Genomic DNA, 12,012 nt, shown 5'->3' with positions numbered 1-12,012 from the left:
TGAAGAGGGGCCAGATACTATCGAGATTCCCTCCTCTCAAAAGGGCACTTTTGTTTAATGATTGCAAAACTTCCCTAACTCAGTGTTGTAATCAAAAACTTTTCACAGATTAAATCTTACTATTTCACTGAAAATACTCTTGATTATTAACATAACAGTTTGCTCTTGGACTGCATTATGAATATGAAACATTAGAATATTAGAAAAACTGCTTCAGTTGCAGTATATTGTTAAAACCCACACAGCATTCACAACACATGTTCACTTTATGCAATGCATTATGATGTTTTGAGGACACCTGGATCAGAATTTCAAGTGCTCAAGGGATTTAGGAGCAGAAGTCCCACTGAAAGTTGACAGGATATTTACTTTTCAGTCCGTCAGGCATTTTTTGAAAATCTCCCTATCAGTTACTACCCTTTACTGTATGCCAATTAAGGACATTATTTCACTTTCCATTCCAGGAGTCACCAAGAAAAGAAATCTCAATACAAGCAAAATTCTTAAAAAGGGATGGAAATACTTACGAGAAAAGCTTCCGCACTTGCTAATCTTATCTGTAACACCCTGCATATAACTGGTCTTTAAATATCTCCAATTCGGTTTAATGTCAAATGTTTTAACAAATGACAAAAAATAAAAATGTATAATTCCCAATTTCCAAGGAAACCATTCTTGAGGAAGTAACATTACTCCGCAATGTTTGCAATCCAAACATTGCAGCATATAATTATTTAGAAATTGAATATGAACAAGTGAATTTGACTAATTCATCACTTCTAAAACTATGGTACATATACCATTAGTAGGAGAGCAACAACCAAGTGGTATGTGGGTTGGTTTAAACTTATAATGCAGGGGTCGGCAACCTTTCAGAAGTGGTGTGCTGAGTCTTCATTTATTCACTCTAATTTAAGGTTTCGCATGCCAGTAATACATTAACATTTTTAGAAGGTCTCTTTCTAGAAGTTTATAATATATAACTAATCTATTGTTGTATGTAAAGTAAATAAGGTTTTAAAAATGTTTAAGATGCTTCATTTAAAATTAAATTAAAATGCAGAGCCCCCCAGACCGGTGGCCAGGATCCAGGCAGTGTGAGTGCCACTGAAAATCAGCTTGCATGCCGCCTTCGGCACGCGTGCCATAGGTTGCCTACCCCTGTTATAATGGATTCTGATTCAGATATTAACTGCGCTGATTAAATTAGTAAAAATGGTGTGGCATGATAGGTCTTGAAGTTTGAAAACTTTCTCATTGCCCAACCCAAAACAGAAGTAAACTAACAAACAGTCCTGGTCTACACTAGAAAAATCACACTGGTTTACCTATGTCAGTCAGGCATGTGAAAAAGCCACACCCTTAAGTGTTGTTAAACAAATCTAAGTCCTTGCGTAGACAGAAGAATTATTCTGTTGACCTAGCTACCGCCTCTCGAGGATGTGAATTATCTATGCTGATGGGAGGGGTTCTCCTATCGGCATAGGTACTGTCTACACTGAAGTGCTACAGTGGTGCAGCTGAGATCTTGAAGCATATTCTAGCACTGGCCCCTAGTGCTGTGGCCTTTGGGAAAGGAGGCATAGGCGCTAGCTCTACACCTACTGAGATCTCCCCCACGCAAGGGGTATTCCCCTACAGGGTACTTACGGAAAGTTCCAGCTTCCCTTGTGCTGACTGAGTGGTGCAAGTTAGTGGACTGGGGAAGCACTGCAAGATAATAGACTGCCTATTTGAATATTTTATTAACAAGTCTAAAGAAATTGCTTTTTAACAATGGTATATGAATTTTAACTTTACAGTCTCTCTTTGGTAAGTACATTTAAATTATCTGCCCCAGTTTAGATTTGGGAAAGATATGTGGAATAGCCATAAATAATGTATAGCATTTTCTCCTCCTGGGTATAGATGGAAGAGTCTTGGGTTCACCTCCCCTAGTCCAGCACCTGCCACTATTCCACCTGGCTGGGCTATCCCTCATCTCACAGGCACTTGACAGCTCTTTCTGGTCAGGGAGTAGGAAGATTTACTGAACCCAACAAGACCTCATTTCCCTAACTCTCCTCTGAAGAACTCACCAATTAATTTAAGATCTTCCCAGCAAAGTGCCAACTTCTCTCCAGCACAGGAGGTCACCTCTGAATATAAAGACTCAATTCAATTTCTTGCAGGACTGGTACATGACAAATAAGAATGCCCTAATCTTTCACTTGATGGTTTATCCAGTTGCTACCTTGCTGTTTTTTGTACTTTCCAAATTAGATTTATTTTTATTTTTGCCTCAGTGCCAATATGGAATAAGCCTTAACGTTTGTTTCCTCTATGCTAACCTAAGGGCTTCCTGAGGCTGTATTCCAGTTGACTACTAAAAAAAAAGTTACCTTTTCGGTAACTGGTGTTCGAGAGGTGTTGCTCATGTCTATTCCACAATAGGTGTGTGTGCTCGCCACGTGCACCGGTGCCGGAAGTTTTTCCCCTAGCAGTACCCGTAGGGGGGAGCTCCCCCTGCGACCTCTGGAGTGGCGCCTGCCTGGTGTGGTGTAAGGGAAGCTGCGTGCTCCCCCCACCCTCAGTTCCTTCTTGCCAGACAACTCTGACAGAGGGGAAGGAGGGTGGGATGTGGATTAAACATGAGCAACACATCTAGAAGAACACTATTTACAGAAAAGGTACCTGTTTTTTCTTCGAGTGATTGCTCATGTGTATTCCACAATAGGTGATTCCAAGCTATATCTGTTGGAGGTGGGTAGGAGTTCACAAGTTCTCAGGACAGAGGACAGCCCTGCCGAACCCGGCGTCATCCCTGGTTTGGGAGACGATCGCATAGTGCGAGTTGAACGTGTGAACTGAAGACCATGTGGCGGCCCTACAAATGTCCTGGATGGGGACGTGAGCCACAAAGGCAGCCAAACAGGCCTGTGCCCAGGTCGAGTGTGCCCTCACAATGGGTGGTGGGGGAACGCCCACCAGCTCATAACAGGAATGGATGCACAAAGTAATCCAATTGGAAAGCCGCTAAGTGGAAATCGGCTGGCCCCTCGCACGCTCAGTCAAGGCGACAAACAGTTGCGAGGACTTTCTGAATGGCTTAGTCTGCTCAAGGTAGAAAGCCAGAGCCCACCGCATGTCGAGCATGTGGAGGTGGCGTTCCTCACTGGATGGGTGAGACTTGTGGAAGACGACTGGTAGAAAAATGTCCTGACCCATGTGGTAGGCGGAGACCACCTTCGGGAGGAATGCAGGGTGTGGGTGGAGCTGGACCTTGTCCTTATGAAAGACCATGTACGGCGGTTGAGAGGTCAGGGCCCTGAGCTCTGAGACTTGCCCGACTGACATGATAGCAATCAGGAAGGCCACCTTCCACAAGGTGTGAGACGAGGAGCACGTGGCCAGTGGGTCACACGGGGTCCCAGTGAAATGAGCCAACACCAGGTTTGGGTCCCACTGTGGAACTGGGGGGTCTAGAATACGGGAAAAGACAGTCTAGACCCCTAAGGAACCGGCCAGTTATAGCATGGGAAAACATGGTGTGTCCTTGCACCGGCAGATGGAAGACCGATATGGCCGCCAAGTGCAGCTTGACGGATGAGGGCGCCAGGCCCTGGGCCCTCAGGTGGAGGAGGTAATCAAGGATAAGCTGGATCGGGGCGGTCACCGGGGAGACACCCTGGTCTGCCAACCACCTAGAAAACTAGAACCACTTTGCCAAATAAGCGTGGTGAGTGGAGGGCCGTCTACTTTCAAGGAGGACGCGCTGAACTTGCTCTGAGCACGTTCTTTCCTCTCCACATAACCAATGAGCAGCCACGCTCTAAGGTGAAGAGCCGCTAGGTTGGGATGGAGGAGGCGGCCCTGGTCCTGTGAGAGCAGGTCCGGGCACAGCGGCAACAGCCACGGCGGAGGGTCCCGTACCAATACTGCCTGGGCCACGCCGGGGCAATCAGGAGAATTCAGGCCTTGTCCGAATTTATCTTCTCCAGGACCCTGCTGATTAGAGGGAACAGGGGGAAGGCGTAAAGAAGCCGGTCTGACCAAGATAGGAGAAAGGCATCGGAGATAGCGCCCTTCCCCAGACCCCACCGGAGCAGAACCAGGGGCATCACTGGTTCTGCCGAGTTACGAATAGGTCCGCCTGGGGAGTTCCCCACCTTCGGAAGAGCCGGTGGGCCACTTCCAGGTGGAGGGACCACTCGTGTTGCGAGGAGAAGTCCCTGCTCAAGCAATCTGCCCTCTTGTTGCGGGTGCCCGGTAAGCGGAAGACCTTCAGGTGGTTGTTGTGGGCTATACAGAAGTCCCACAGACTGAGGGCTTCGAGGCAATGGGCAGAGGAGCGGGCCCCGCCTTGCCTGTTGATATAGAACATCGAGGCCGTGTTGTCCGTGAGGACCCTGACTACCTTGCCCTCCAGGTGCGAGCGGAATGCCATACACGCCAGCCGCACTACTCTGAGCTCCTTGACGTTTATGTGAAGGGTCAGGTCCTGGGCCGACCACAGGCCTTGTTTCTGAAAGCTCCTCACATGGGCCCCCCAACCCAGGTCCAATGCATCCGATACCAGCTCCAGCGACAGGGCCTGTCCCTAAATGGAACCCCTTGGAGCATGTTGTTCGGGGTGGACCACCATCGCAGGGAGGTAATCACAGCATCCAGCACGGTGAGGACCTTGTCCATCCAATCCGTGGCCTGGGAGAAATTCAAGGCCAACCAGAGCTGGAGAGGCCTCATCCTGAGTCTGGCGTGACGGATCACATACGTGCACGCCGACATATGACCCAAGAACTGGGCGGTGATCGGCTTCGAGAACGTTCCCTCGACCGAGACCGGTACCAACCCGGGGGCGACTGCGGAAAGCCCAGTGGAGGCTTGCCTCTGGAGCATGGGGCTGACATCAGCGGCACTCTGGGCACCGGCATGGACAAGATGTCCCGGGCTGCCTGGAGAGCTTCAGGCATGGACAGCACCCGGACATACGGAGAGGCCTGTTCCGAAGGGGCCGGGCTACTCTGCTCTATGAGAGTCAGACACCTAGGGCCCGGTGGGAATTGAGGACTGCCCGACATGGGCCTGGCCTCTGTTCCAGAATTCCCTTGGTGCCACTGCAAAGAGGGAGCCTTCTTGGCCCTCTTGGCGCGCCCATGGACGGGGAGGGGTGCTGACTGGTCAATGGCACTGGCGGATTGCTGCTTACCAACACCGTGGTGCACACAGCTGACAAGAACCGCACGACTTAAATGCCGGGGCTCGGCGCATGCCCCGGCCCGGGCTCACTGACTAACTAAACTAACTACGCTAACTAACTACGGGTACTAAATGAACGAACAGTTCTGGAGATGAACTACAGCAAAGCTGGAGCAGAGCAGTTCCGACGCACCTTCACTGGCGGCAAGAAGGAACTGGGGGGGGGAAGGGAGCGCAGCCCCCCTTACACCACGCCAGGCAGGCGTCACTCCAGAGGTTGTGGGGGGCGCTCCCCCCTACGGGTACTGCTAGGGGAAAAACTTCCGGCACTGGTGCACGTGGGGAGCACGCACACCTATTGTGGAATACACATAAGCAATCACTCAAAGAACCCTACTCTGTTTTGAAAAGCAAATATTTGCTGAAATGCATTGGTCCCTGAATGGAGTAAAAGTCTCTGAACAGGAATCTACTTCAGTGGGACTCGCTGGACATAGCTCACAGTGAGAGAAACAGGAATGCTGGAGCCCAGCAGCACAGTTTTGGAGCCACTGAGGCTATATGGCCTATCCTTGTGGCAGAGTGTGACACTGAACATATCCTCCCCTGGGACTGTCTAAAGGTTAGGGAATGGCACAGATCCTGTAAATCTATGATATATGGAACTATGAATTTTCTACACAATGGCACTAGCACAGCTGATGGATCTGCAGCTTCTCAGCTTGGCCACATGGCAAAAGAAGAAACATTTAAAGAGCCATTTAAAAAGGGGTGCTGCTCTCAAGCAGGGGGCTTGACCATCGCCACATGTAAGCCAGATGTGCAGGAAGGACTCTGCTCAGCTTGAACACTGACAAGTTTCAGACTCTCAGAAGGAACTAGATAAGGCCCAGGAGGGATGTATCTCAGGCTTGTTCTCAAAGACCTGTTACTCTCAAATACTTTACGAGTAGAGTAACTGTGGTTAAGAAATTCCTTGGCTAAGCCCATGTTCCTGGCTTCCATGCCACATTGTCCCTCAAGGTGTTAAACCAGAAGCTTGAGTAGCTACTGCCTAGGTGGAACGCTGGAGAGCATGTCTAAGCAACTGGGGGCTCAGAAAGTCTGAGACATTGGTTTCAGGACCTAAGTGGCTGCACTGTGGAGTCCCATGTCCCAAGGAAGGACTCAGACACAAGGTCTGAGCCTGGGAGTGCAACCTAGAGACCCAGAGCTAGAAACAATTAGTAGACTCTACCCAGACCCTGTGGGCTTAGAAGCACATGGAACCCAGCAGTTAGGTCTACTCACAATAGACTTGTATTCGTATAGTTGCAGCACAACTGTCCAGGTGGTGACATCAACCACCCACTTGAAAATCACTAGTCATTTTTGAAAATTTAAACTCCGAGAAACACTTTGCCTGACATCATGAGCTTGGTTTCAGATTGCTCTTTCTCAAATACTTATTTGGAAATTAATGCATCATGACTACTACTTCAAATGACACAGTCTTTCTTACGGGAAGGATGTTCAAAGGAACCTAAGCGAGTAAGGCTTCTCTGAAAATCCCAGCCTGTCACTAAGGACTTGTATACATTAGGAAAGTGGTTCAGATGAAATTCATGTTAGCTAAAATATCTAGCTAACCCCAACCTAACCTTAATCTTTTCCCAAGCATAGATATACAGGTTAACAACTTTTGCCTCAATTTAGCTGACTGATGTCCATACTAGCTAAAGTGAGACAATATTGTGTCTAGATCAGGGAAAAGTTGAGATGAGCTCTCTAAATATGTATGCAGTAAATGATGATAAATACACCATCACTGTAGTATCTGAACACCTTCTACATAAAATCAATAACAATAGTGAAATCCCTAGTGGACTTCATTGAGTCTCTTACTGCTCCATTTTTGGGATCAATATTCTGTGTAGCATAGAGGATGATTTTTAAGGTTGGGTTTTGTTTTGCTGGTAGGGGTTTAGAGGTAGGAGAGAGAAATGTGTTAAACTGTGAGCGGAAATGTGTTGACTAACCTCAGGCTAACCTTGACCACTTTTCCTAGTCTAAACAAATACAAAACTGGAGCAACAAATCAGTAGTCCGTATAGAATTGGTAATAACTGTAGTCCATTTTTCAGGAGTGTTTTTGGTCCAAGAAGCAAACTACCTTTGGGGGAACAGTAAGAAATTTTGATTAAGATTGAAATCTTCATTAACAACTGTCAACTAGAAGAGATTTCAAGGCAAAACGCACCTGAAGATAAGATTGCAAAATTAATGATTACACACACACACACACTATTTATTTAACAGGTTTACAGATCCTAGCCATGTAAATATAAGAAACAAAACAATTACTACAACAGTGAGATTTTGTTTAAAGAGACATTATACAGAAATCCATCAGATCTTAGATCAATTTAACAAATAGAGATTGAGTCACCAGGAAATATTTCATAAGATATTTCTCTATACAAAGCTGCTACTGTTCGCTTTCTTTGCGGTTCCATCGTTAGGCAATTAAAGCATTATTTTGCAAGAATGTAAAAATTTTACACAGTGAAGTAAAACTGTCATCTCCCTAGTCTTCACTTCACCAGCCAAGGAAAGCGTGCAAGACAACAGTAGTGACCCCTCGCCTCCTCCACTCTCAACTGGGGAAGCAAAAGTACCAGCTGAACTTTCATTCACTGTAATCAGACTTCAGTGGGTGTCTTTCTTCCCCCTCACCCACTCCCACCTCTTCCCTGATCTGGTTGGAACAAAGGTGATAATCCCTTTAGAATGCAACACTTCACACCTGCCAGTTAATTGATAAATGGTGTTTTCCAAATGATTTACACAAGCTTTACAGTTAAGGGAGTAAACATCCACTATATCACACTAAAGCTTTCCAAAAATGTTATTCCTCCTCATCATAGATACCCCACACTGTGATTGTTATGGGATATATTAGTAAGCAATGCACGTAGGGTAAAAATCACACTCAGAGTGGAAACTGACACCATCATAGGACCTAATCACATCAGCCACGCCATCAGGGGCTCGTCCACCTGCACATCTACCAACGTGATATATGCCATCATGTGCCAGCAATGCCCCTCTGCCATATACATTGGCCAAACCGGACAGTCTCTATGCAAAAGAATAAATGGACACAAATCTGACATCAGGAATCATAACATTCAAAAACCAGTGGGAGAACACTTCAACCTCTCTAACCACCCAGTGACAGACTTGAAGGTGGCAATTTTGCAACAGAAAAGCTTCAAAAACAGACTCCAAAGAGAGACTGCTGAACTTGAATTAATATGCAAATTAGATACCATTAACTTAGGTTTGAACAGAGACTGGGAATGGTTGGGTCATTACACTAACTGAATCTATTTCCCCATGTTAAGTATCCTCACACCTTCAATGGGCCACCTTGATTATCACTTCACAACTTTTTTTTCTCCTGCTGATAATAGCTCATCTCTATTGATTGGCCTCCTACAGTTGGTATGACTACTTCCACCTTTTCATGTTCTCTGTATGTATAAATATCTTCTTGCTGTATGTTCCAATCTATGCATCCGATGAAGTGGCTTTAGCCCACGAAAGCTTATGCTTAAATACATCTGTTAGTCTCTAAGGTGCCACAAGTACTCCTGTTCTTTTTAAGTCATGACCATTACTCTAACATTTGCAAATGCTACCCTCAGATATGCAAGCACATCTTCTACTGCATCTAGCGGGACCTGTATGCATCTAGCGGGACCTGTATGCATCTAGCGGGACCTGTATGCATCTAGCGGGACCTGTATGCATATTTACTGCATACATATAAACTCAAAATCATCTAGTGCACATCACCTGGATGGGTCACTACAAAAAGTAATTTTCCCTCTGCTGATACTCACCCCTTCTTGTCAACTGTTGGAAATGGGCCACCTTGATTGCATTGGCCTCGTTAGCACTACAAAAGTAATTTCCCCTCCCTTGGTATTCACCCTTTCTTGTCAACTGTTGAGAATAGGCCACTTCCACCTTAACTGAATTGGCTCATTAGCACTGACCCCCCACTTGGTAAGGCAACTCCCATCTTTTCATGTGCTATAATATATATTCTGCTTACTGTATTTTTCACTCCATGCATCTGATGAAGTGGGTTTTAGCCCACAAAAGCTTATGCCCAAATAAATTTGTTAGTCTCTAAGGTGACACAAGGACGCCTCGTTGTTTTTCCTATCACTATTTCCCTTATATTTTCTAACTATTCATTACAACTGTAGCCTCGTCTTAAATTTGACTAAGTTCTTCATGGCAGAGACTGTCTCTTAACATGTGATTGCACAGATCTAGCACAATGGGGCCCTGATAGGGGCATATGCATACTACTGTAACACATTGAGTAAAAACAACAAAAGGAGAAACTCTGCATCTATACTATAGAATATGCTCTTTCACACATACCCCTCAAGAACATAGGATTACATTCCACTTACTGACACTCAGATTATGCAGTGCCCCAGTTACTACATGTACGAATATGCATCAGACCCTAGAAACATTGCATAAAGTAGCCAAACAGGACAACAAATTATATAGGTTCCTCAAAAGCCCATAGTCTAACTGCCCAACATAGATTGGAACAGAACATTTTTGTAAGTCTCCACTTGAGAAAAACATAACAAAACAGGGATCACCAAAGTTTTACAATCACAGAATTAACACTAGCCAAGCCATAAGGGTCACATCCTTATACGGGACTTCTGTTATAGTGGAGAGATGGGAAAGTACAACAAAGTACAAAAAGAAAAAGAAACCTGATACTCCTGTTTGGCGGACCAAGTTCTCCTAGCAATATTTACAAAGGTTGTTGGTTGTGCTCAATGAATGTATTACAAGACTCACTTCTTATAGTTTTATTTCAAACAAAAAAGTGACTCTCGTCACACATCAGTATTTTAGGACGTGTAAAATTTCTAGGTTAGTAATACTCAGCATCTGCCACACTGTAGCCCCAAACTACCTCTAGGAATTCTCATCCATCCCAGGTACCCAGGATCTAGTCAAGACCCATTTCCTATTGAGCAATATAATATGGGAAAGGCAGGGTGATCGCACAACCCCTAATTTGAGTACCCGTGTCCCAGATGAATGTCCTTCAAATATAAATTTAGTATGCAACTTCTATAGATCATTATAAATAGCTACCCTCCTATGATGTGTAGGACTATATAAAGGCCACACTGGAGGTTGTTTTAATAAGATATAGTAAGTGCCAATAATTCTAATAAGGGCTCCATCCCACATGGCAATTAATTAACTGCATGAAAAAAGTGCTGTAAGGCTTTCACATGGAGCTCCACCCAACTAAGTTTCAAAAATATTCCCAGTAAACAAATGCATTGTTATGAATGTTTATTCTCTATTTCCCTTAAACCAGCCTATCAATTATTTTATTGAATTAATCCAAGTTTTTGTTTTTATGTGCCCTAAGTCTTCATCCTACACAATTTATCAAGTACCCTTCCCTCTTCCCACACACTTTACAACATTGAACTCACACTTTCAAAAAAATAAAAAAAGACTCCCTTCCTCCAAATAAATTTCAAGTGAAAGTCATTAATAATGTTAAATCTAAATAAGTAATAATTGAATCTATGAGGTCCACAAGATTTTTACTGTTTAAACACAGATGCCAACAATTGTGTTTAACTGACATGATTTTGAATGCAATTTAGTGGTCATTGTAGACCAGAACAAACTAACAGTCAGTTGACGTGAAAAAACGTTTTGTCCTTGTCTACCCTGACCATTAAACTGCATTCAGCATCATGTAAATCATAATTGCTGCCGTTAATGTAGGATAAAATATTGTAGTGCAATCCAGCCCATTTGATGTCAAAACTTTACCAGCACTCTTGGATGCCATCACAGGAGTCATCAAATGAACAGCAAGCAAAATTTTACTTAAAAGGCAAAAAAAGACATCATATAAAGAAAATTTAACTATTAAAATAATTATGTATCATATACATAAACCAGAATTATGACTCATCATAAAAGGCAAGCTGCGCATCTGAACTCATTCTTTGCAAAATGTATTTTCTTAAAGATGAAATTTCCTTTCATTACTTGCAAAATTTGTGTACATTTACATTCAACTGGTCTAATGAATTAAGTCTTAATCTTTATACATCTGAAACTACACCTGAAATAAAATATTCCCTGTGGCATCTGTACACAATAAAAGTTGATATATTTAACTACATTTATGTAATGTAACTGATTTAAACACTAAGACCTTACTAATAGGTTTTCAAAGTGACCTATTTTTCGTGTGTGTGCTTTTTGAAGACAGTCTTACCTTTTCTTTGTAACACTGCCACAATGTATTCCTCTTTTAGGGGCCTGCACAAAAATATGTTGCAATGCACTATATATGCAAATAAGTTTGTTCTCTCATGCAGCATCACCCAGTATTAGATATACAGTCAATTGCAGCAGCACCATTCTATACAGGGGCCCATGTCATTTGCCTACCAGAGGTAACAGCGCATTTTCCAGTAAACACATGTTTAAGTGGGTTGCTTACAAGTAAACAAAGCCAAACATCTGTTTAGTAATTAGTTTTGGTATACCACTTCTCTAAACTCCATTAACCCACTTAATTACCAACACCAAAACAAAGCTCATAAAAAAAAAATCACACTTCAAACTGATGCTGTTAGTATAAAAATGAAAATAAAACAGAACACCCAAAGCACTCTCCAAATACCATCATGCAAATGTTGCAGAAGATTAAGCCCATCACCCATAATTTCTGTGTATATCCTTTACTCATCAGGCAAGGACTTCATT

At 43.9% G+C, this 12,012-nt stretch overlaps 1 protein-coding gene across 5 annotated transcripts in view; it reads right to left on the bottom strand.

Annotated features, from left to right (window-relative positions):
* AP1S2 (adaptor related protein complex 1 subunit sigma 2) overlaps positions 1 to 12,012 on the bottom strand; it is a 62,806-nt gene that overhangs the window by 30,530 nt on the left and 20,264 nt on the right. The gene's annotated exons all lie outside the window — the stretch shown is intronic.

This window comes from Malaclemys terrapin, chromosome 1 (assembly GCF_027887155.1).
Source record: "Malaclemys terrapin pileata isolate rMalTer1 chromosome 1, rMalTer1.hap1, whole genome shotgun sequence".
Taxonomy (NCBI): Eukaryota; Metazoa; Chordata; order Testudines; family Emydidae; genus Malaclemys; species Malaclemys terrapin.
Note: the sequence above shows the minus strand (reverse complement) of the source record. Positions and strands in the feature narration are given on the sequence as shown.